This window comes from Bos indicus, chromosome 21 (assembly GCF_029378745.1).
Source record: "Bos indicus isolate NIAB-ARS_2022 breed Sahiwal x Tharparkar chromosome 21, NIAB-ARS_B.indTharparkar_mat_pri_1.0, whole genome shotgun sequence".
NCBI lineage: Eukaryota > Metazoa > Chordata > Mammalia > Artiodactyla > Bovidae > Bos > Bos indicus.
In genome coordinates this window covers 52,404,267-52,431,650 of record NC_091780.1, presented here as the reverse complement: position 1 = coordinate 52,431,650, position 27,384 = coordinate 52,404,267, and the positions used below count along the sequence as shown (strand labels likewise).

At 36.2% G+C, this 27,384-nt stretch overlaps 1 long non-coding RNA gene across 2 annotated transcripts in view; it reads left to right on the top strand.

The window, feature by feature from the left end:
- The window catches only part of LOC139178234 (uncharacterized), a 169,358-nt gene that overhangs the window by 86,169 nt on the left and 55,805 nt on the right, over positions 1 to 27,384 (top strand). Inside the window, exon 3 of one of the 2 annotated variants that reach the window (XR_011562680.1) lies at positions 19,380 to 19,486. This is a non-coding gene — a long non-coding RNA (uncharacterized lncRNA). Of the gene's footprint in view, positions 1 to 19,379; positions 26,437 to 27,384 lie in introns of those variants that run through there. The other variant, XR_011562679.1, reaches the window with a different exon arrangement.

Genomic DNA, 27,384 nt, shown 5'->3' with positions numbered 1-27,384 from the left:
CTCTTCATCTTCATTCAAGGTCCTAGACCTGATCTAATATAAAATTACCTCTCTGCATGCAGAGTGTGATTATGTGAGAGATAAGATATTACAGTAATGTCATTTTCCCTATCAGCTAACAATCAACAAATCTTCAGTGCTAAAAGGACAGTGGTAACTTGGTCAATTACCTCCCAATTCTGTGCACTGATGTGAAGAAATCTGAGATGAGCATACCACTGACCTTATGAGGTTACTCTCCCATGAATTGTTAATGATTATCTTCAGAGAGTGATAATATCCCTGCATCATCCATTTCATTTTTCTTAAATAAGAGCTAAAGTTCATGGGCTGAACAAACTCTGCCACCAAAGCAGGCTCTTCAGCATGAAGAGTCACAGTGTTAAAGCCACACTTGGTGAACAGCAGCTAATTTTTCTTCTAATATTCTGTATTTTCACAGATCCTTTTTGGTATTGCATAAAAACCCAGAAAAAAATGTGTAAATATTGTCTCTTTTTGAAGAAGAATATATTCTATCATATTATTAATACAAAACCATATTATGGACTGAAAACAAGGAAACAATCCCAAGAATGAACTATGAATACTCTTACTTTTCAAAACAATTGATACATTTATGATCTTATGAATTTTTAAATGTACTGACACGTGCTTAAAATGTTTGACTGATGAGAACGTTCTGAAAGTGTTAGTCACTCAGTTGTGCCTGACTCTATGTGACCCCATGGATTGTAGCCCAACTAGCCTTCTATGTACATGGACTTATAATTATCTTTAAAATTATAGTAGGCTGGATGAGATTTTCCATTTGAAAATTTAATGATTGTTAAATATAGTAAAAATAACAATGTATCAAGCAGCTCCTATATGCCAGCAGTCAAGCATTCATTATCTAATTTAATATTTAAGGACCATATGAGATACTCATTATTATTATTAATCTTACATATGTAAGGAAGAAGTCAGAGTGGATGTGTATAATGCAGCAGGGCTACTGAGTAGCAGAACTGGAATTTGGAACTGAATTCCCATCTCTACCTAGTAATAACAATGCCTCATGCTTCTCAAGGAAAAATGCTTCCATGGAACTTCTACTTCATTTTGAAGAAATAATACTGTCATTTCTTCTATCTCCTTCTTTGTGTGACATTCCAATCAGTAATACTAGTTTAGGTCTTTGGTTTTTCTATTAGTCCTATTAATGTGAAATGTTTTTACAATGAACTATAGACTTGTCATCTCTATTACAGATGATCTGTATCATCTATATCATGTTGATTCCTATAACATTTTTTGATGAAGTATGCAATCCAGCCTCTTTTAGAGAAATAGCTAAATATTCACTCACTATTTAACATTAAAAACATAGCAATAATCAGAATGGGAAGATGAAGTGTCTGGTCCTGTTCCAGAAAGGTCAGAAGCAATATCTCTAATCCAGAAATTCCCAGGTGATGAATGATTTCTCTTATGGTAAAACTATATTAGTAAAAGATTGATTTATGATGACAGAGACAGGTACACATTTTCCCTGCAGGAGAAACCCAGACATAGATATGGCCAGAAGAGACATGAGGGGACAAACATATAAGCCATCAATTATCAAGGAAGCTTGATATGGGGGTGATGGGATCAGTAAGATAGCTTCTGCTATAGAGTTCAGCATAATGCAATCTCCTGGTAACAGTTCTCAGTTGCAACTCAAAATGGACATTTTAAGAGCTCCAAGCTAGGAGATATTCATAGGATAATGATATAATTTGTCATCCAAATTGAGATACCTGTCATATTGAAATTGGGCCCTATGAATAATTATGGGCTTCCCTGGTGGTTCAGATGTTAAATACTCTGCCTGCAATGCAGCAGACCAGGGCTCGATACCTGGGTTGGGAAGATCCCTGGAAAAGGAAATGGCTACCTATTCCAGGATTCTTGCCTGGAGAATTCCAAGGACAGAGAATGCTGGTAGGCTACAGTCCATGGGGTCGCAAAGAGTCGGACCGACTGAGCAACTAACACTATATACTCTGAATAATTAGACTGAATAAGCTGATACTCATAGGGACAAACCAGGGCATACCATCTCCTCAAATCGTTGAAGTCATAGAACAGTGAGTATAAATTTCAGTTCTAATATAACTCCCCGTAAACTTTGAAAAATTACTTAGTCTTTCTTCATTTGATTCCTAATGCACACCATGATAGTAATTAATCTCAAAGTGTTGTTTATGCAGGCTAAATAGGTTAACATTCACAAAGTCCAAGTCCTAACACTTAGCCAATAACGAAAGCCTCAATGTGTACAGAACTTTATTCCAGCTTTAACAGAGTAGACTTTGAAGACTGAGGCCTACATTTTACTACATGCTATGGTAAAAACTAGCTGTATAAACTTAGACAACAATGCTGCCTCAGTTTCCTCATCAGTAAAATTGGAATTGAGTCATATGATTTACCTAAGAGCATTATTGTAAGGATTAAATCAGTGTACACACATTTAGAACATATATTATCAACATTTAACATTGAAAGTGAAAGTTGCTCAGTCATGTCCGACTCTTTGCAATCCCATGGATTATACAGTCCATGGAATTCTCCAGGCCAGTATACCGGAGTGGGTAGACATTCCCTTCTCCAGGTAGATCTTCCCAACCTAGGGATGGAACTCAGGTCTCCCACACTGCAGGCAGATTCTTTACCAGCTGAACTAGAAGGGAAGCCCAAGAATACTGGAGTGGGTAGCCTATCCCTTCTCTAGCGGATCTTCCCAACCCAGGAATCAAACGGGGGTCTCCTGCATAGCATTCTTTACCAACTAAACTATCAGGAAAGTTCATTAACTCATCATCATTATTATTATTAGTTGAAATTGTTTACAATATTTTTAGTATTGATACACTGACACACTGGCCTTTCATAGTTTGGTGTCAAGAAGAAAAAAAGGGATAAAAAAAGAAAGACCGTAAAAGTGTCATAAAAAATGAAAAGCATCAATTAATCATATTTTTACATTACATGTGTATTTAGAAAAACACCTAGACAATTATCTCTCTTCTGGTATTCAATAAAAGAGGTACCAAAAAAAGATTTTGCCCTTTTTATATCTCTTCACGAATTTCAAATTATTTACACAAAATTATTTCAAATGTGAAAGAATGTGTGAAGTAAGTGACATTTCTAAAAACCCTAATTATTGTCTTTAAAGATCATGAAATTCTTTTTAGCTTGATTTTTATTTCTCTCAACAACCTGATTTAATATACAGATATTCCCTCACTTTTGGTACATATTTAGCAAAGGAAAGTTACCAATGAATAAAGCTGTCTTTATTTAAGATATAAAAAACTTACTCTTTACAAAAAAAAAAGTTGAAAAGAAAAATATGGATAGTGTTTGATATAATAAGGTATATCACTAACTTAAAAACTCAGTAATTAAAATAAAAGTAAAATGAAGATGTATGAATTGTCAGATAAGCACATGAAAATGTGCCAAACTTGCTATATACTTCATGTAAATGAAAATAAAAAGACAAATTTTTACTTGGTACCAGGAACCAAATTTTTTTTTTTTTCCAGAAACTACTTCATTACCTTCAATCCCTGCTTATATAACATATATGCAGAGTACATCATGAGAAACACTGGGCTGGAAGAAGCACAAGCTGGAATCAAGATTGCTGGGAGAAATATCAATAACCTCAGATATGCAGATGACACCACCCTTATGGCAGAAAGTGAAGAGGAACTCAAAAGCCTCTTGATGAAAGTGAAAGAAGAGAGTTAAAAAGTTGGCTTAAAGCTCAACATTCAGAAAATGAAGATAATGGCATCTGGTCCCATCACTTCATGGGAAATAGATGGGGAAACAGTGGAAACAGTGTCAGACTTTATTTTTTGGGCTCCAAAATCACTGCAGATGGTGACTGCAGCCATGAAATTAAAAAACGCTTACTCCTTGGAAGGAAAGTTATGACCAACCTAGATAGCATATTCAAAAGCAGAGACATTACTTTGCCAACAAAGGTCCGTCTAGTCAAGGCTATGGTTTTTCCTGTGGTCATGTATGGATGTGAGAGTTGGACTGTGAAGAAAGCTGAGCACCGAAGAATTGATGCTTTTGAACTGTGATGTTGGAGAAGACTCTTGAGAGTCCCCTGGACTGCAAGGAGATCAAACCAGTCCATTCTAAAGGAGATCAGCCCTAGGTGTTCTTTGGAAGGAATGATGCTGAAGCTGAAACTCCAGTACTTTGGCCACCTCATGCGAAGAGTTGACTCATTGGAAAAGACTCAGATGGTGGGAGGGATTGGGGGCAGGAGGAGAAGGGGAGGACAGAGGATGAGATGGCTGAATGGCATCACCGACTCGATGGATGTGAGTTTGAGTGAACTCCGGGAGTTGGTGATGGACAGGGACCCTGGTGTGATGCGATTCACGGGGTTGCAAAAGTCGGACATGACTGAGCAACTGAACTGAACCAAAATTTTACAAGGGCAGGAATTTAACTGTTTTGTTCATTATCAAATTCTCCAAACCTAAACTAAGATGTGGCCTATTAAAGCAGCTACAAACACTTGTTAAACAAGTTAATTTTTATGCAAGAAACATATAAAAACATATTTTGCTCGCATTAAATGTCAGCAGAAAAAAAAATTATATATACGGTGGGGTCTAAATTGATACAATTGCATTGATAGAAAGTCTTGTAACTTTTAAAATTAAAAATGTATGTCATCTATTGAATAAATTTATTAATCACTATTCTAAAGCCCAACTTGCTCACCAACACAAATATATTTGGTTGATGCATTTATTAAATGCAAAGTAACAGTGACAGTTAGTTATAAAGTCCAAATGGTAAATGCTTTTGCAGTTTTGATGTCATACTGAGCTATCTAAATTTAAGAAATTTAAGAACACTGTAATAAAATACTCAGCAAAAGTGTATATTTTGTTATGGAATGAACATGAATTAGTACAATTATGACACTCATTCATAACACTATGAAGTTTTTTCAGGTTCAAGCTTTTTAGAAAAAAAAATGATCACAGAAGGTGTTGCCAATTCTGTCAATTCTGCCCTCTCTTCAATCTAAACCTGAGCAGTAATGCAAATTATGTCTTAATCACTCTCAAATTAAAGCATATACTGCCACCTCAAAGAGAGTTACAATGAAACACTAAAATCCTATATGTGTGCTGTGACTTCAGTTGTGTCTGACTCTTTGTAACCCAATGAACTGTGGCCCACTAGGCTCCTCTTTCCATGGAATTTTCCAGGCAAGAATACTGGAGTGGGTTGTCATTTCCTTCTCCAAAAATGGAGGTACTTAATTTCAAGTAGAGAGCTATATCCCTCTCCCTGTTATAAGGCTGGTTTTTCACTGGGCGAGGCCTATGGGTGGTGATTTTTCCCCAAAATATCTTCTAACTTTTCAGATTAGATACAATTTTCTGAATGAAGAAATACATAGTTAAACTATGATTATCTCTATCAGTTACACTCTGCTATTAAAGTTATGGTAGAACATGTTTAAAGCTATAAACGTAATCAAACTGAAATCAACATCTGTTTTAGGTTTACAAATGAAGCAAATGATTCCCTTTTTAAAGACTTGCTCATTAAAAGATTTGCCTCAGGAGAGGACAAGATCCCATGGTGAGGCCAGCTGGGGCAGTCAGCCTGAAGTGCTGATTTTGGATCTTTCGTGAGCATGCCCTGAATTCTCTTAGAGCTGACTACTCTGCTAGATGGAGCTTGGTGTCTATGTTTCCAGCTGGTCAGCCATCACTTCCTTGCAAGCTCCCAGCCTCCTATTGTCTTGTCCTCCCTCTAAGGTTATCTTGACATGTGGTTACTGCCTCTTGGCCTCAGGGACAACCAAGCTCTAGCCAAGTTGGCCCTAATACTCCAAAAGTCTCAGGTTTCTGACCCAGCAAGGAGCAGGAATTAAAATTCATATGGAGTTTCAATTTATTCTTGAATGCTGGGTGTTTTTTCTTAATTAAAAATATTTTGAGTAAATGAATAAAAAGGAGGTTAAACAGCATGTTACTGAACAACCAATGAGTCAAAGAAAAATGTTACAGAGAAATTTAAAAAATATTCGGAGACAAATAAAATTGGAAACACGATTTACCAAAACTTATGAGAGTCAGCAAAAACAGTTCTAAGAAGGAAGTTTATGTCAACTAAACAACTTAACTCTATACCTTCACGTGAGTGAGTGAAAGTCACTCAGTCGTGTCCAACTCTTTGTGACACCATAGATTGTAGCCCACCAGGCCCCTCTGCCCATCCATGGAATTTTCCAGGCAAGAATACTGGAGTGGTTTGCCATTCCCTATGCCAGAGGATCTTCCCAACCTAGGGATTGAACCCAGGTCTGCATTGCAGATAGATTCTTTACCATCTGAGCCACCAGGGAAGCCAGTTATACCTTCAAACTGAGCCCAAATTAGAAGAATAAAGGAAAGAGCAAAGATCAGAACAGATTTAAATGAAATAGAGATTATATTACTATTATCTTTTAGAATAAATGAAAATAAGAGTTTTTTAAAAAAAATATATGAACAAAATAGACAAATCATTATCCAAACTTATCAAGAAAAAGAAGAGACATAACTGATACCACAGAAATAAAGAATCATAAGACCCTACTATGACCAATTACGTGCCAACAAATTAGACAACCTAGAAAAAGCAGATAAAATCCTAGAAACATTCAACTCACAAAGGCTAAATTATTATGAAGAAATAGAAATCTAATCAGATTAATTATATTAGGAGACTAAATAATTGAAAACCTCACAAAACTAAAAGTTTAGAATCATGATTTTATAAGTGAATTCTAATATTTAAAGGACTACTAATATCAGTCTCTCAAATACTTCTCAAAAATTGAAGAGGAGGGAAAGCTTCCAAACTTACATCACAAGACATTATCAGGGTTTCCCTCGTGGATCAATTGGTAAAGAAACTGCCTGTAAGGCAGGAGACCAGGGTGCTATCCCTGGGTCAGGAATATCCCCTGGAGAAGGAAATGGTAACCCACTTGAGCATTTTTGCCTGGGAAATCCCATGGACAGAGGAGACTGGTGGGCTACAGTCTATGGTGTTGCAAAGATTCGGACACAACTGAGTCAGTAAACCACCACCACAATCCTGATAACATAGCCAGTCACTACACGCACAAAAAAGGAAATTACCTTAATTAAAGACTGGGATTAATGTTTTCATTAATGGTAACACTTATATTACATTTATAAGATTTGCATCCAAACATGTGTATTTTATTTACATGCAATGATAAGTGCAAGATAAGAAATTCAGGCCACAAATACCTTAAGACTATGGCTTCCATTTTAAATTTATTTACACATGAAATTTATAGATAAATTAATACATAATACTCTTAACTATTTCTTGCAACATGTACAGTAAAGTCCACTATTCCTGACTTTAAGGTATATAAAATTCCTGGTAAACACAGGTGCAAAAATCCTTAATAAAATATTAGAAAACTGAATGCAACAATACATTAAAAACATCATATACCATTATCAAGTTAGATTTATACCAGGAAATCAAGGGTGGTTGAGTATCTTCAAATCAATCAGTGTGATACACCACATTAACAAAATGAAGGATAAAAATAATATAATTTCAATAGATTCAGAAAAAGAATTTGACAAAATTTAATATCCTTTTATGGTAAAATCTCTGCTTAGAGAGGGAATATACCTCAACATAATAAAGGTCGTTATGAAAAACACACAGCTAACATCATAATCAACTTTAAAAAGCTAGATTATTTTTCTCTAAGATCAAGAAAAAGACAAGGATGTCCACTCTCACCACATTTATTCAACATAGTTTGAAAGTCCTAGCTAAAGCAACTAGGCAACAAAAAGAAAAAGCATATAAATAGAAAAAAAGAAAAAGAAGAAGACTATCTCTATATTTGTAGTGAAAGTTGTTCAGTTGTGTCCGACTCTTTGCAACCCCATGAACTATACAGTCCATGGAATTCTCTAGGCCAGAATACTGGACTGGGCAGCCTTTCCCTTCTCCAGGGAGATCTTCCCAACCCAGAGATCAAACCCGAGTCTCCCACATTGCAGGCGGTTTCCATACCAGCTGAGCCACAAAGGAAGCCCCTCTTTATTTTTTTATGTTATTATATAAACAAAACCCTAAAGAGTCCATCAAAAAACTGAATACAGTATTAATGAAAATAAATAAGTTCAGTAGACATGCAAGATAAAAAGTCAATATACAAAAATTGTTGCATTTCTCTATACTAATAATGAATTTTCAGAAAGATAAATTTTAAAAATATATTAATAATATACAAAAATATATTTACTATTACATAAAAAAATAATGCATCTGGGAGTAAATTTAACCAAGAAGGTGAAAGACATATACACAGTAATCTATAAGATACTGATGAGAAACAACAAAAACACACATATCCATGAAAAAAATATTCCATGCTCATGGAATAGAAGGACTAATATTGTTACATAACCATACTATTCAAAGCAATATACAGATCAATGCAATCCCTCTCACAATTCCAATGGCATTTTTCAGAGCAATAGAACAAACAATCCTAAAATTTTTATGAAGCCGCAATGGATTCTGAATAGCCAAGTAAATCCTGAGTGAGAAGGACAAAGCTGGAGGCATTTCAATTCCCGATTTCAAACTGTAATATAAAGCTACAGTCATCTAAATACTGTGATACAGGTATAGAAACAGACAGCCAGAACAATGGAAGAGAACTGACACTCAGAGATAAATCCACACACATCGGTTCAGTTCAGTTCAGTCACTCAGTTGTGTCCGACTCTTTGCAACCCAGTATACTGCAGCAGGGGAGGCTTTCCTGTCCATCACCAACTCCTGGAGCTTGCTCAGACTTATGCCCAACCATTCAGTGATGCCATCCAACTGTCTCATCCCCCTCTCCTCCCACCTTAAATCTTTCCCAGCATCAGGGTCTTTTCCAATAATTCAGTTCTTTGCATTAGCTGACCAAAGTATTGGAGTTTCATTAGTGCTTCCAATGAATGTTCAGGACTGATTTCCCGTAGGATGGACTGGTTGGATCTCCTTGCAGTCCAAGAGACTGTCAAGAGTCTTCTCCAACACCACAGTTCAAAAGCATCAATTCTTCAGCCCTCAGCTTTCTATATAGTCCAACTCTCACATGCATACATGACTACTGGAAAATCCATAGTTCTAACTAGACGGACTTTTGTTTGCAAAGTAATGTCTCTGCTTTTTAATATGCTGTCTAGGTTGGTCATAGTTTTTCTTCCAAGGAGCAAGTGTCTTTTAATTTCATGGCTGCAGTCACCATCTGCAGTGATGTTAGAACCCAAGAAAATAAAGCCCATCATGATTTCCACTGTTTCCCCATCTATTTGCCATAAAGTGATGGGACCAGATGCCATGATCTTAGTTTTCTGAATGTTGATCTTTAAGCCAACTTTTTCACTCTCCTCTTTCACTTTCATCAAGAGGCTCTTTAGTTCTTCTCTGCTTTCCGCCATAAGGGTGGTATCATCTGCATATCTGAGGTGATTGATATTTCTCCTGGTAATCTTGATACCAGCTTGTGCTTCATAGACCAAGCATTTCTCATGATGTGCTCTCATGTAAGTTAAATAAGCAGGGTGACAATATGCAGCCTTGACATACTCCTTTCCCGATTTGGAACCAGTCTGTTTTTCCATGTCCAGTTCCAACTGTCACTTCTTGACCTGCATACAGGTTTCTCAGAAGGCAGATAAAGTGGTCTGGTATTCCCATCTCTTGAAGAAATTTCCAATTTTTTTTTTTTTTTTTTTTTATCCCGACAGTCAAAGGCTTTGGCATAGTCAATAAAGAGAAGTAGATTTTTTTTTTTCTGAAACTCTCTTGCTTTTCTGATGATGCAATGGATGTTGGCAGTTTGATCTCTGGTTCCTCTGCCTTTTCTAAATCTAGCTCGAACATCTGGAAGTTCACAGTTCAATTACAATTGAAACCTGGCTTGGAGAATTTTGAGGATTACTTTGCTAGAGTGTGAGTTGAGTACAATTGTGCAGTTTGAGCATTCTTTGGCATCGCCTTTCTTAGGGATTGGAATGAAAACTGACATTTTCCAGGCCTGTGGCCACTGCTGAGTTTTCCAAATTTGCTGGCGTATTGAGTGCAGCACTTTCACAGCATCACCTTTTAGGATCTGAAATAGCTCAACTGGAATTCCATCATCTCCACTAGCTTTGTTCATAGTGATGTTTCCTAAGGCCCACTTGACTTTTCATTCCAGGATGTCTGGCTCTAGGTAAATGATCACACCATCATGGTCATGAGGATCTTTTCTGTGTTGTTCTTCTGTGTATTCTTGCCACCTCTTCTTAATATCTTCTGCTTCTGTTAGGTCCATACCATTTCTTTCCTTTATTGAACCCATCTTTGCATGAACTGTTCCTTTGGTATCTCTAATTTTATTGAAGAGAATTCTAGTCTTTCCCATTCTATTATTTTCCTCTATTTTTTTTTGCATTGATCACTGAGGAAGGATTTCTTTTCCCCCTTGCTATTCTTTAGAACTCTCAATTCAGATGGGTATATCTTTCCTTTTTTTCCTTTGCTTTTCACTACTCTTACATAGCTATTTGTAAGGCCTCCTCAACCATTTTGACATTTTGCATTTCTTTTTCTTGGGATGGTCTTGATCCCTGCCTCCTGTACAATGTCGCAAACCTCTGTCCATTGTTCTTCAGGCACTCTTTCTATCAGGTAGATAGACAGACCTGTCTATCTAGACATATCTAGAATAGACAGGCACCTCTGTCTTTTCTAATCCTTGGAATCTGTTTGTCATTTCCACTGTATAATCGTAAGGGATTTGATTTGTGTCATACCTGAATGGTCTAGTGTTTTTCCCTAGTTTCTTCAATTTATGCCTGAATTTGGCAATAAGGAGCTCATGATCTGAGCCACAGTCATCTTCCAGGCTAGTTTTTGCTGACTGTATATAGCTTCTCCATATTTGACTGCAAAGAATATAATCAGTCTGATTTTGGTATTGACCATATGGTGATGTGTATGTGTAGAGTCTTCTCACGTGTTGTTGGAAGAGGGTGTTTGCTATGACCAGTGCATTCTCTTGGTAAAACTCTGTTATCCTTTACTCTGCTTCACTTTGTACTCCAAGGCCAAACTTGCCTGTTACTCCATATCTCTTGACTTCCTATTTTTGCATTCCATTCCCCTGTAATGAAAAGGACATCTTTTTTGGTGTTAGTTCTAGAAGGTATTGTAGGTCTTCATAGAACCATTCAACTTAAGCTTCTTTGGCATTACTGGTTGGGATATAGATTTGGATTACTGTGATTTTGAATGGTTTGCCTTGGAAAGTAAAAAAGATCTTTCTGTCATTTTCAAGATTGCACCAAAGTTCCCTGGTGGTTCAGACAGTAAAGCGTCTATCTACAATGCGGGAGACCTGGGTTCGATCCCTGGGTTGGGAAGATCCCTTGGAGAAGGAAATGGCAATCCACTCCAGTACTATTGCCTGGAAAATCCCATGGACAGAGGAGCTTGGTAGGCTACAGTCCATGGGATTGCAAAGAGTCAGACACAACTGAGCGAATTCACTTTCACTTTTCACTGCATTTTGGACTCTTCTGTTGACTATCATGGCTACTCCATTTCTTCTAAGGGATTCTTGCCCACAGTAGTAGATACATTCATAATCTGAGTTAAATTCACCCATTCCAGTCCATTTTAGTTCAGATTCCTAAAATATCTGTGTTCACTCTTGCCTCATCCTGTTTGCCCTCTTCCAATTTACCTTGATTCATGGACCAAACATCCCAGGTTCCTATGCAATATTGTTCTTTACAGCATTGGATTTTACTTCCATCTCTATTCACTTTGACAGATATCCATACAGAAATGGTCAATTAACTTATGACAAAGGAGCCAAGAATATGCAATGAGGAAAGGATAGTCTCTTCAATAAATGTGTTAGGAAAATTGGACAGCCACATGTAAAAGGGTGAAAGTGGACCAGTATTATACCATGTATCATAATTAACTAAAAATGGATTAAGGCCTTGAAAGTAATATAAAACTCATAGAAAAACACAGTCAGTAAGTACTTTGACATTGGTCACATATCATGCTAGTTGCTTTTTCTTTTTTAATACCACAAATAAAGGTAACAAAAGTAAAATTAAACAGTTGGGATTATATCAAACTAAAATGATTCTGTACAGTTAAGGTAGCCATCTACAAAATGAATAGGCAACTTGTGTGATGGGGTAAATATTTGCAATCATGTATCTGATAAATTATTGATAGCCAAAATATATTAAAGAACTCATTATTTGCTCAACTGAAAAAGAAATACTGATTAAAATAAAGAGGTAAAATAAATAGATGATTTTCAAAGAATACATAGAAATGGCCAACAGGTACATGAAAAAGTGTTCAACATTATTATTAATCACTAGGGAATTGTAAATCAAAACATAATGAGATATTTTCTCACACATATTAGAATGTATTAAAAAGAGAAATAAGAAATACTGGTGGTGAGGGTATGAAAAAATAACTTTTGTAGACTGTTGGTGGGAATGAAAATTGGTGCAGCCACTGTCACAGACAGTATGGAGGTTCCTCAAAGAATTTGAAAAAAAAATTCACCCTATGATTCAGCAATCCTGCCTCTTAATATATACCCAAAGGAAATAAAATAATTAATTGTCATAGATATCTGTACTCCTATGTTCCTGGCAGCATTCTTCACAAGAGCCAAAGATGGAAATGATCTGAGCATTCCTCACAAATACATGAAAATATATTGTGTGCCAAGTCACTTCAGTCATGTCTAACTCTTTGCAACTCCATGGGCTGTAGCCCACGAGGCTTCTCTGTCCATGGGATTCTCCAGGCAAGAATAGGAATACTGGAGTGGATTGCCATTTCCATCTCCAGGGATCGAATAGATGTTTCTTATGTCGCTTATGTCTCCTTCACTGGCAAGCGGGTTCTTTACCACTAGAGCCACCTGGGAATGGGGATATCTATATCATATTTTCTCTATCTGTATTGTACATATAGTGTATAATGGAATGTTATTCAGCTCTAAGAAGAAAATCCTGTCACCTGAGATTATGTAGATGAACTTGGAGGCATTGTGCTAAGTGAAATAAGCCAGGCAGAGAAAGACAAATAGGACATAATATCAGTTATATGTGGAATTAAAAAAAAATAAACTGACAGAATGAGGAAACAGTGTGGGGGCTAGGGGAAATAGGGAGAGGCTGGTAAAAAGGTACAAACTTCCATTTATAAGATGAATAAAGAGTAAGGATCTAATGCACAATATTGTAACTATACTTGATAACACTGTTTGGTATAATTGAAATTCTAAAAAAGTATAACTTAAATTTTCTCATACACACACATTATATGTATGAATGGATGTTTTAACTAACTCTATGAGGAAATTCTTGCACAATGTATACCTATGTCAAATCATTGTTGCATTGTACATTTTAAATAGTTTGCAAGTAAGTATATTTATTAATTGTGCCTGAATTTAAAAAATAGATTTGAATTTTTAAATAAAAAATGAGATGAGATTTGAAAAAAATCACTTATTTATACATATGCTAGCAATAATATATCTGTCCTTTAAGAAATGTTTATTCACTTATAATAATAAATCATATCAAAATGAACAGCATTAAAAAATGATAGATCAAATCAAGATACATTTTTATTTATAGCTTTGGTGATCTTAATTAAACAAAAATGTTTATTAATAAAATATTAACAATGAAAAGAGGGCTTTCTTAGCCTTTGGAAAAAGGATGAATAAACAACCATATTTTTTTCTGAATTGTGATTACCAAGGCCTAATTTTGGAGACTTATCAGCCTTACTGAATTTAGTTACATTATTTTACTATGAATGTTAAAAGCCTTAAATGCAAATTGTTTTTACAGCAAGTTAAATATAATCAAGGTACATTTAAAATGAGGCAACATTAGAGGAAGAGCTAGTATTTACCCTCTGTGTATCTCCTTAGGATTGACCATGTTATCAGAATAGTTAGCTATTACTATGAGCTTCAGGTATCACACCAGTGACCTAAAGATGGGAAAGCAGGCTTAGTAAATTCCACTGGGTAGTGGTAATCCTGGGATTTGTGAAGAAAGCAGTGAACATGATTTCTGATAATAAGGCACATCAGAGAAGCATTTTGGGAAAAGACACATTAGTGAATAGATGAATGTATAAGTGTTGTGGTTTCTAGGCTGTAATTTTGTAATTTGAAAAGTAAAGTGAAAGTAGACTAAATTTTCTATCAATTGTAAAATTCCACAAATTAAAAATGTATAAAATGGTGGCTATACTTTGTCAACAAAGGTCTGTCTAGTCAAGGCTATGGTTTTTCCAGAGGTCATGTATGGATGTGAGAGTTGGACTATAAAGAAAGTTGAGCACCAAAGAATTTATGCTTTTGAACTGTGGTGTTGGAGAAGACTCTTGAGAGTCCCTTGGACTGCAAGGAGATCTAACCAGTCAATCCTAAAGGAAATCAGTCCTGAATATTCATTGGAAGGACTGATGTTGAAGCTCATATAGTTGGATGACATCACTGACTCAATGAACATGAGTCTGAGTAAACTTGGGGAGCTGGTGATGGACAGGGAGGCCTAGAGTGTTACAGTCCATGGAGTCGCAAAGTGTCGGACACGAATGAACTGAACTGAAGAAATTTAAGTAATTTTATGAAATGTAAAAAGAGAATGAAAAGTCATGTTTTTTATACATATTCTAGTCCTATGTAATATCAAAATTTTGGTAGTATGGAAATGATCATTTAATTATTCAAAGAAATCAATTATTAAAATGTGACTGACAAACTGAAATGTGAAAATGTTTAACATAAAACTATAATGACCTGTTTGAAATACTGTGGAAGTCTTAAGAGATGGATTCTAATTAAACTTATCTGTAGACATAAAACCAAACCTCTTAAAAGAATATAAAATGAATATTGTTTTGTGTTCTGCTATTTTGAATTAAGTGAAATAAAATTTCATTTCCAAGGAGCATATAGAAGGACATGCAAGACTGTTGCTCTTATGATAATATGGAGTAACTTGACAAAATAAAAGCCATACTTTTCAATGGGACTAACAAAGAAAGTGGAAAGCAAGAGCAAGGAACCCTTGATGAATTAAATTCCAGACAGAGATAAAAAATGAGGAGTTCATAGAAGGTCAGAGGAAGTTGCGGACCATGGGGTTGGGGATTACTGTGGACTGAGCAACCCTACAGGGACAAAGGGGATCCAGCACATTTTGGATCTCATTGCTGGATCGTGAAACTGGTTGGAGTCTAGAAAACCCCAAACACTGGAGCAGATTCCTCAGCTCAAAAGCCTCTATTTCAACCATGCCCAAAAAGTAGATTCAAATGAGGGCCTGGTAATGAGAGGCGAAGTGAATGTAACACTCTTCCAGCATAATTACTAAACCAAGGTTCTAAAGTCCACGGCTTGGTGATTGGAAGTTGGTATAATTACAAGGGAACTCTATCCTATTAAATTTAAAACCCCAAACTAGCTTAACTTGACTGCAGAAGGGAATGAAAATGATTAGTGACCTCTTCTACCCACATGCACACACTGACTCCCAGAGATGAAAAGGCCTGTACTCTCTGGGAAATAGACAAAACAAGATCAAATTATGCTTCAGTTCCAATGAACTTTTATACAATGTTGATAATACAATAAAAAATGTGAACAGATAGGAAATTTCAGGGGTTTATATGAATAATCATAAAATATATAGTTTAATGTAGTCTCTAAAATGAGAAAGGTACTAGATAGGCATAACAACACAATCTGCTAGTGCTAAGTCGCTTCAGTCGTGTCCGATTCTGTGCGACCCCATAGACGGAAGCCCACCAGGCTCCCCCGTCCCTGGGATTCTCCAGGCAAGAACACTGGAGTGGGTTGCCATTTCCTTCTCCAATGCATGAAAGTGAAAAGTCAAAGTGAAGTCGCTCAGTCGTGTCCGACTCTTCGCGACTCCGTGGACTGCAGCCTACCAGGCTCCTCCATCCATGAGATTTTCCAGGCAAGAGTATTTGAGTGGGGTGCCATTGCCTTCTCCAAGTCCTTGCCCTACCCCATCCTAAAGCCCTGTAGCGTGCACCCACGAGGAGGCGTCACACTCAGTAACAACACAATAGATATTTATAAAAAACAAGAGTAAGCTTGAAAATTTGTAAAATAGGAATTTTCCTACTTAAAGAGGGAATAAAAACTGGAAAACTGAAATCAGAGAATATGTTCTCCTGAAAGCCTTCAGCTATCCATTTTTCTTGGTAACCTCTAACCTACAGAATGAAATTTCCTGAATTTGCATACCTTAGGCCATGTACTTATAAGAATTTCTAATAGAGTACTACTTTGCTCTAAACTTCACATTCTTATTTCTCTTTTCTGTATCTAACTGATTAGCTGACCCAATATAAAAACTGCTAACTATCTAAAAATAGTTGTGACAGGAGCCCCTGAGATGGCTCACACTGACCTCCAACTCCAGGTCAGCATTTCTTAAGTAACCTCTTTCCCCTCCAGGGTATGCTGTGCCTAGGGACTTGCTTCTATACAGGCCAATATCACTGATGAACAAACATGCAAAAATCCTTAACAAAATTCTAACAATCAGAATCCAACAACACATTAAAAGATCATACACCATGACCAAGTGGGCTTTATCCCAGGGATACAAGGATTCTTCAATATCCACAAATCGATCAATGTAATACACCACATTAACAAATTGAAAAATAAAAGCCATATGATTATCTCAATAGATGCAGAGAAAGCCTTTGACAAAATTCAACATCCATTTATGATAAAAACTCTCCAGAAAGCAGGAATAGAAGAAACATACCTCAACATAATAAAAGCTATATATGACAAACCCACAGCAAACAGTATCCTCAATGATGAAAAATTGGAAGCATTTCCCCTAAAGTCAGGAACAAGACAAGGGTGCCCACTCTCACCACTACTATTCAACATAGTTTTACAAGTTTTGGCCACAGCAATCAGAGCAGAAAAAGAAATAAAAGGAATTCAAATTGGAAAAGAAGAAGTAAAACTCTTTTACATCGAAAACCCTAAAGACTCTACCAGAAAATTACTAGAGCTAATCAATGAATATAGTAAAGTTGCAGGATATAAAATCAACACACAGAAATCCCTTGCATTCCTATACACTAATAATGAGAAAACAGAAAGAGAAATTAAGGAAACAATTCCATTCACCATTGCAACAAAAAGAATAAAATACTTAGGAATATATCTACCTAAAGAAACTAAAGACCTATATATAGAAAACTATAAAACACTGGTGAAAGAAATCAAAGAGGACACTAACAGATGGAGAAATATACCGTGTTTATGGATCAGAAGAATCAATATATTGAAAATGAGTATACTACCCAAAGCAATTTATAGATTCAGTGCAATCCCTATCAAGCTACCAATGGTATTTTTCACAGAGCTAGAACAAATAATTTCACAATTTGTATGGAAATACAAAAAAACCTCGAATAGCCTAAGCAATCTTGAGAAAGAAGAATGGAACTGGAGGAATCAACCTGCCTGACTTCAGGCTCTACTACAAAGCCACAGTCATCAAGACAGTATGGTACTGGCACAAAGACAGAAATATAGATCAATGGAACAAAATAGAAAGCCCAGAGATAAATCCATGCACCTACGGACACCTTATCTTTAACAAAGGAGGCAAGAATATACAATGGAGAAAAGACAATCTCTTTAACAAGTAGTGCTGGGAAAACTAGTCAACCACTTGTAAAAGAATGAAACCAGAACACTTTCTAACACCATACACAAAAATAAACTCAAAATGAATTAAAGATCTCAACGTAAGACCAGAAACTTAAAAACTCCTAGAGGAGAACATAGGCAAAACACTCTCTGACATATATCACAGCAGGATCCTCTATGACCCACCTCCCAGAATATTGGAAATAAAAGCAAAAATAAACAAATGGGACCTAATTAAAATTAAAAGCTTCTGCACAACAAAGGAAACTATAAGCAAGGTGAAAAGACAGCCTTCAGAATGGGAGAAAATAATAGCAAATGAAGCAACTGACAAAGAATTAATCCCCAAAATATACAAGCAACTCCTGTAGCTCAATTCCAGAAAAATAAATGACCCAATCAAAAAATGGGCCAAAGAACTAAATAGACATTTCTCCAAAGAAGACATACAGATGGCTAACAAACACATGAAAAGATGCTCAACATCACTCATTATCAGAGAAATGCAAATCAAAACCACTATGAGGTACCATTTCACGCCAGTCAGAATGGCTGCGATCCAAAAGTCTACAAGCAATAAATGCTGGAGAGGGTGTGGAGAAAAGGGAACCCTCTTACACTGTTGGTGGGAATGCAAACTAGTACAGCCACTATGAGAACAGTGTGGAGATTCCTTAAAAAACTGGAAATAGAACTGCCTTATGACCCAGCAATCCCACTGCTGGGCATACACACTGAGGAAACCAGAATTGAAAGAGACACGTGTACCCCAATGTTCATCGCAGCACTGTTTATAATAGCCAGGACATGGAAGCAACCTAGATGTCCATCAGCAGATGAATGGATAAGAAAGCAGTGGTACATATACACAATGGAGTATTACTCAGCCATTAAAAAGAATACATTTGAATCAGTTCTAATGAGGTGGATGAAACTGGAGCCTAGTATACAGAGTGAAGTAAGCCAGAAAGAAAAACACCAATACAGTATACTAACTCATATATATGGAATTTAGAAATATGGTAATGATAACCATGTATGCGAGAAAGCAAAAGAGACACAGATGTATAGAACAGTCTTTTGGACTCTGTGGCAGAGGGAGAGGGTGGGATGATTTGGGAGAATGGCATTGAAACATGTATAATATCATATAAGAAATGGATCGCCAGTCCAGGTTTGATGCATGATATAGGATGCTCGGGGCTGGTGCACTGGGATGACCCAGAGGCATAGTATGGGGAGGGAGGTGGGAGGGAGGCTCAGGATGGGGAACACATGTACACCCGTGGTGGATTCATGTTGATGTATGGCAAAACCAATACAATATTGTAAAGTAATTAGCCTCCAATTAAAATAAATAAATTTATGTTTTAAAAAATAGAATATGCAAAATGAATGGAATGTCACTTCTGAGATAACTTCACAAAATTACTGTAACTTCTATGCTCACCCTTTCTTTTATCCTCTCCATTGTTCCCAGGGAAGCCTGCCACCAAGCTGTGAAGTGCCTGAAGGAGAGCCCATGTGGCAAGGGACTGAAGTCACTGGTCATTGGCTAGCAAGGGCCTGAGGCCTATTAACAGCCTTGTGAGTGAACCTGATGTGATTTCTCCCCCAGGGAAGCAAAGATGTTGCAGTACCACTGAGTACTTTGATTGAAGACTAGCGGGAGATCCTATGTGCTTGCATGCTAGGTAGCTTCAGTTGTGTCTGACACTGTGCAATCCTATGCACTGCAGCCTACCAGGCCTCTCTGTCCGCGGGGTTCTCCAGGCAAGAATATAGGCCAGCACTGAGCCCTGCAAGGGCAGATCCAGAATCTGAACCTATAGAAATTGTGAGATAATATATGTTTGCTATTTTAAGTTACAATTTGGGGCGTAGAGGGTAATCTACTGTAACAGTAGATAATTGGAAGTAAAGTGCTACCATAAAGAACACCTAAAAAATGTTGGTGAAGGCAAGAAAGATTTTAAGGAGTACATAAAGTGAACCCTAAACTGATTTGAACTAGAAATCTGGTTTTGAGGATACTATCTAAAAAGGAGGTAATAAAATTAACTAAAACGGAAATAAGAAAAATATCATTGGGAACTGGAAAAAATAGAGATCTCTTTGTTACAGAGTGGCAAAGACCTTAATAAAACTGTTGTCTGCAGTACTGGGGAAGCTTAAAATATGCTTAATGAATTTGATGATCTAGCTAAGGGGACTTCCAAGCAAAGAACTGAAAATGCTGCCTGGTCTCTTCTTTCTGCTTAGTGTAACAGGTATTATGGGGTACCTAAAAGGCATGGAAGATGGCTGACAACAGATGCTGGCCTTTTAAATGAGGTGATAATGTCTGGCATCATTTTTTTTTTTTTTTTTTCATTTTTGCTAAAGGAAATTCAAGTTAGTGAATCAGTGGAAAAGTTATGCAAATTGATGCTCATCTGAAGAAGTAAGATTGTCACATCTCAATATCATGGCAATTATACAGATTCAGAGTCAATTAACCTTTACTCAGTTCCTACTCTTCGCTAAGTTTCACTGCAAAGCATGATCACTAATGATATGTTGATTTAAATAGCAGTATTTTGAAGCAGTTATCACTGCCCAGGACACACTGAAGCTCACAGAGTTTAAGTGAATTGCTTAAAGCCACAATGGAGATTGATCTGAGGCAGGAAAGATAGAGGTGTGTCAAAGAAAGAATGGTTATAATCTTTCCTTTAGCAAAAATAAAAAAAAATGGAAAAAAAAAAAAACAAAAACAATGCCAGACATTTTCATCTCATTTAAAAGTCCAACCTCTGTTGTGAACCATCTTCCACCCCCTACTACCTGACTTGACTTTTCTTTTTACCTATAGATTGTACCACCTTCCAATTTAAGTTTACTTGTGCATTATGATTTGCTATTATCTAACTCTTCTAGAAAGTAAATCCATTTCTTTGTGTGTAGTATCTTTGTCTATTTTGGTCACTAATGTAGCACAATTACCTAGATAACAAACTTGCATATAACTGGTACTCAATTAGTAATTATCAAATGAATGAATAAATAATTCTCCAATAATTAATTCTAACTTCCTAAAAGTTAATAATTGCTCAACATTCATTGCCTACGAACTAAGAGAGGTACCTCAATAACTCTCAACCAGCTGGAGGTGACCAATAACCCATTGTATCCTGAATCCTGCTTCACAATCTAGTTTGTCTCTAAGAGAAAATCTTGGAAACCACTAAGAAGTGTCCCAACTGTACTGTGATTAGAATTTGGCTCAAGCGAATCTTGAATGACTGACACTGAAGCCACGCAGGGCAGTTAACAGATTTAAATTTTGATATAGAAGCATTCAAGCAAAATGTTAAAAACAATGATCTATTTCTATTATACAGATTCTACTTTACAAACAAATATTTGCTTCTTTGGAAAATTAACATCCTTCAATAACATGAAATCATGAATTTCTTTAATTTCCTAAATTTTGGGGGTAGGTTGGTCTACATACAACCATTTTTTAAGAAAATACTTCATTACATGAGAACAACTCTTATAAGCCCTTCCTGGTAACCCCACTGCAAATGCAGGCAGTTCTGTTATATCCAGCCAACATGACTGGCAGGTGCTGAGTTAGTTACTGTGGCAAAGAACAAAAGCTTTTGGACTTCGACCACCCAGCCATACTTTGATAGTCTAACTGAAACTCACAGCAGCATGTTTCTTCTCCACCTGCTGCTCATGTTTTTCTGGTTACTACCTAGAAACAGATTTGCCTTCAGTATGTCAACTAGCACTCAGTGGCACTGAGCACCAAGCTTTTGCTTTATTCCAAATAGTCTAGAAAAAATAGTAAGCCCCGTCAGTCCTTTCCCTGAAAATTCCATATCATACATATTCCTTTACCTTGGATAAATTTCAAAGTCCTTTTACTGGAAGAAAAGGATGATGTTTATATCAACTAAGTAGATAGCTCAATGTCTACCAATTATTTAGCAGTATTTTTAACATTAAAATCATAGTGATAACACAATTAGAAAATATATATTGATGGCATGTGTATTATATTTTCATTATTCATTTACTTTTAAAATTACATGAATCATCCTATAAGTATTAAGGAAACATATAGCATGGATCAGACCCTCCAGCAATATTTATATAATTTGGATACTTCTATATCATTCTTAGGAAGTAGTCATGTGCAATTCTTGTTTATATATACTTATTCAATCATGTTTGTTAAGTTTTCATCTCTTGAGTGTTTCTTTAGGTAACTAAAAATAATTTATTCCCTTGTAATTATTGATAGCAGTTATTTGACTTATAGTTATAAAGTGGTTTTGAACACATGAGTATTTTACACTGCAATTGTTAAGCTTACAGGTGTTTAAGATAAAACTATTTCCATTATTCATGTTTCCTATTCTCTTTGTAGTGGTAAATGTTGTAAGCTTTCATTTAGCTTCTTTACCCACATAACCATCAAGCCCCAGGTATTCAGTTAAAACATCTCTATGTAATAGCCAAAATAAGTGATCATTGGTTCAGAAGAGCTCTGGTATTCTTAAATAGAAATTTCTTATGACACTAATTTGCTTATACAAAGAAGTACAGGAATGATCCATCTGTTATGCTTGTATGTATATGTGTGTGTTTAAAAGAAATTAATCCCTGAATGTTTATTGATTATGATTCAACTTATGTGAGTTTTTATCAAACATCTGAGTATATTTTCAATATGGTTCCTAGAGACTAATCAAACACCTACTATTTCCCTTAAAATATAAATAAAATAACCCCAAATAATTTTTATATAAAAAGGAACTGTAACACCACAAAACATTTACTACCAGAAAGTTGGCATTTTTATATGTATAGAAATATTAATCTTATGAGAAATAATTGAAGGAAATATCAGCTGGTAGTACCTACCAAATTTCAACTGATTCTATGGAAAGGAGGAAAAAAGAAAAAAGTTGGTTAAATAAATAAATAACTGTTGGCTCTTTCTAAATACACAAAGTTCAAGTCAGTATGCAAAATGTAAAGGCCATTAGTTAGAAAGTAAGAGGGCAATCTGGCTTCCTAGTTAGCACAGTGGAAAGGAATCCACCTGGCAATGCAGGAGATGCAGGTTTGATCCATGGGTTGGGAAGATCCCCTGGAGTAGGAAATGACAACCCACTCCTATATTCTTGCCTGAAAAATCCCATGGACAGAGGAGCTTAACAGGCTAAAGTTCATGGAGTTGCAAAGAGTCGGACACAACTGACTGACTAAGCATGCATGCAAGCGGGAAATCATCAAGATTTCAGGAACTGCTGGAGTATCCTGCAGATGTAGTCGTGCTTTATTAAGGGTTTCAGCCTAATTCACAGGCAATGAAGAGCAATCTAAGGAAAGTGAAGATTTTGACACAGCTAGCCATTTTTATTGGTGATGAAGGCAAAATAGAAATAAAGACAATTCCCCAGCTAAACTTCAGAGAAACAAGACACACAAACTAAAAATGATTCAGGTTAGCACTAGATTTCTGTGATGTGCTTGGCTTCTCAGAAAATCTTTCTATAGTTACCAGTGTTAGATGACTGCCAAGGGATGTTTCAGGTGCCAATAACTGTTTGCTGGGTCATTTTTTAAATTACCTGAATAGTTCACTATTAATTTATCATGTTGAAGTTTGAGGGAACTCTTTTAATAAAACCACTCTTTTACTTGTTAATTTTGGCCTAATTGAAAAGTAAGGTGTTAATAGTATTAATGGAGATTAAAGACTTCTTAACATGAACATTTGTAAGTGAGGCTTAATCATAAAGTCTAGAGGGTTTCTGAATATCAGAATTACACAGTGAACATAGAAAATGTATTCATACTAGACCAATACACACCTCTCCAGGAAGCACAGCCGTATCTCCAAGCTCATCTCATTACCATGAGTGATTGAAAGAAAGCACATTTTCCAGATACATCAGCTTCTAAAAAATAAATGGGAGGAGTAATGCATTCTGATTCTTCTATAACCAAATGTGAGGATGAAGCATTTTTCTCCAAATCTCATTTCCACCTTTGATTTCAACAATTATTTATTTAACTTCTCATAACCTATCAAATGGTTGAAACAGAGCAGGGCCCCACAGGACTTCCCAGCTGTAAATCCCTCTGTGTGCCCCACCTCTTGTTTAGAAAATTTTTGTTTCCTAGGTTTTCCCTGAGTTCCCAAGTACAGATTCATGCTGTTTATGATTAGAGAAATGGAAAATGCAGAAGTGAAGAAAGCAATCAAGTTGGGCTTCCCTGGTGGGTCAGACAGTAAAGAATCCACCTGCAATGTGGAAGACCTGGGTTCAGTCTCTGGAGAAGGGAAGATTCCTGGAGAAGGGAATGGCTACCCACTCTAGGATTCTGGCCTGGAGAATTCCATGGACAGAGGAAGCTGGCAGGCTATTAGTCCATGGGGTTGCAAAGAGTCAACACGACTGAGTAACTTTCACTCACTAAGAAAAATAATAATGCCTTGAAACAATAGAGTCAGAAAACCCTTAGTTCCTCTGGAAGGGATATATAGATGACAATCTGAAGGATATCTTTGAATTGTTCTGCAGAAACTAAGACTCCTACATAGCAGAGTATGTTGACTACACACTGACCAGAAGCACATAAACCCCAGGCCTCTCAGAACCAGAACAGTAATTTAGATTGATTCCCAAAACATCACCCTGTTACCCGCCACCAACCAATCAGAAGAATGTCCAGGAGCTGATCATGCACCCTCAACCCTCACCCATAACATTGCCCTTAAAAAACCCTTGCCTCCACAACATTAAGCTGCTATACCCCAATACACAATATTTTTGGTGTTAAAAAAAAAAAAACCTTGCCTGAAAGCCATCAGAGAATTTGTATCTTCTGAGCATCAGCTGCCTATTCTCCTTGTTTGGTGTCTACAAATGAATACTGTACTTTCCTGAGTTCAGTTTGGCAAAATGATCAATATTTTTTTTCATGTTAATGATTGATTATGAAATTTATTTTGGTCTCCTAGACTCGACAATATTTTCTGTGAACCTATAAGGGTATTATTGTAAAACACCAAGTGGTGATTTTCCCTAAACAACAGGAAACCAGAGGTAGCTGATTCCTTCATTCATTTAACAAAACAATGATAGTACAGCTTTTTTTTTTTTTTTCTGATACTTCACTTATGTTGTAAAGTACCTGCAACAGTTTCAAGCAACATTTTCAGTGTATCTAAACATCTAAATAGAGAAATGGAGGGCAAGGACTTCTATTTTTACATCACTTTCTATTATAACAGATCGCAAATTTTTCTTAGAAACACAACATGTATATTGAACACATTCTATTTGTTCACATAGGCCAGGATTTAATCACATATCTACTATTCTACCTACAAAGATAATCTGGGAAAGTGAGTGCCTGGCATTTTCATATATTCAGAGGGAGGTAGCCTTTCTTAGAAAGGAGGAGGGATAGGAGGTGCGTGCTGTAAGCAAACAACAGTACCTGCCACTGACTACTTTATTTTGTATATAATCACTTACAAAGGTATTTTTTGCTCCTGAAAATATATCAGAATATATATCTGACAAGTACACACATACATTTAGAATATAGCTATTTAATTGTCTGTCCCTAGTGCAGGGTATGAGATATCCTCAAAAATATATCCAAAGAGAGGCCCATATATTGGCCTACGAGACAGAGCTGAGAAGAGAAAGCCTAAGAGATGCTTTTGGGAAAAGCCTTCATAGAAGTGGGAAAAATCAGGGCGAGGAAGAAGAAAATAATGAGACAGTGGGACAAATATCTATAATGTATTTTTCTCATAAAGAAGCCTACAATTAACAGCTTTCAGTGTTCTCTATGTGACATAGCCTGCAGGTCCTGGAAGGACATGAATTAGTCTATTTTCAGAGAAAAAGTGCTAGCAACAGAGCTGGACAGCATATATCATATGCCTGAAGGCAGATATTAGAAATTTAAAGACATGACTGCATGTATATGTATAATTGAATCACTGTGATATAAACCTGAAACTAACACAACATTATAAATCAACTATACTCCAATAAAAGTTAAAGAAAAAAAGAAAACTTGTATGAGCTTGAAAACTTATATAAATTCCTTCTTAGCATGTCCAAGTAACAGTTGACAAAGAACAAATGCATGCCTTCTGCTTTACACAATAGGAGAAATGTTCCCCACTCAAACAAAATATCCATCCCAATAATCTTGTGTGTAGGAGCCACGACTACTTTACTTAAAATCAGTCCAGATATTCCAGTTTTCATCCAAACAGTAAGAAAACAAGACTTGATCCTTACAGTTCACTGGAATTAAGAGTTTAACCACACATTAGCACACGTGCATCTGGTAGCTTGCACTATGCTTAGCCTACTGCTGCTAAACGAAAACATTAACTGGGATTATGCAATAGATCATCATACACAATAAATTTTAAATCACTATGTAGGCAATTTTTTTGGAATATCATTTAAATATTTTATTAATAATTCATTCATATGATATTGATATACATCTTGCAACAGACTGTTCAAAAGGGCAAATATATGTATTTTTAGAGTGTAATATCTTCCTCTAAATCATTATAAATATAAATCAACTAAAATTAATTTTTCATTTCATTAGATTTTTAGCATCCAGTCATATAAATAATTTTTATGTCAATTAATATGTAAATAAAATAACCAAGAGAAATGGTTATATCTGTTAAGGTGTCATTAATTTAAAAAATATTTATTGAAAGATTATATTAAGGTAAGGAAATGTTATTTTGCTAAGTATGTGATGAAAATATGATAATTTATTATAGCATAAAGGTGAGGAACTAAAGTCATTTTTTATGGTTTTATTTCTTTATTGGCTTATTTTTTTCTGTAGGCTACATGAAAGAATCCATTTCCCTCCCTTTCCAGATCCCAGAGGCCACTGGCCACCAGAATCTCCGGGTTCATCCCCTCCTCTCTCCATAGTCAAAGATAGCAAGTGCAGGCCAAATCTTTTGCCTGTAGAATCACTCAAGTTTTCAAAAGTCAAAGTGAAGTTGCTCAGTTGTGTTTCACTCTTTGAGACCTGTGGACTATAGCCTACCAGGCTCCTCCATCCATAGCATTTTCCAGGGAAGAGTCCTGGAGTGGGTTGCCATTTCCTTCTCCAGTGGATACAGTCCATGGAATTTTCCAGGCCAGAATACTGGCGTGGGTAGCCTTTCCCTTCTCCAGGGGATCTTCCCAACCCAGGGATTGAACCCAGGTCTCTTGCATTGCATGCGGATTCTTTACCAGCTGAGCCACCAGGGCAATTTCACAGCAATTTCTAACTCTGATTCTTCTTTTGTCTCTCTCTTCCACTTTCAATGATTCTTGTGACTATGTAGTGCCCATCTTGATATTCAAGATAATGTATCTTCTGATTAGCAACTTTATTTCCATATGTAGGTGGAATTCCCCTTACCA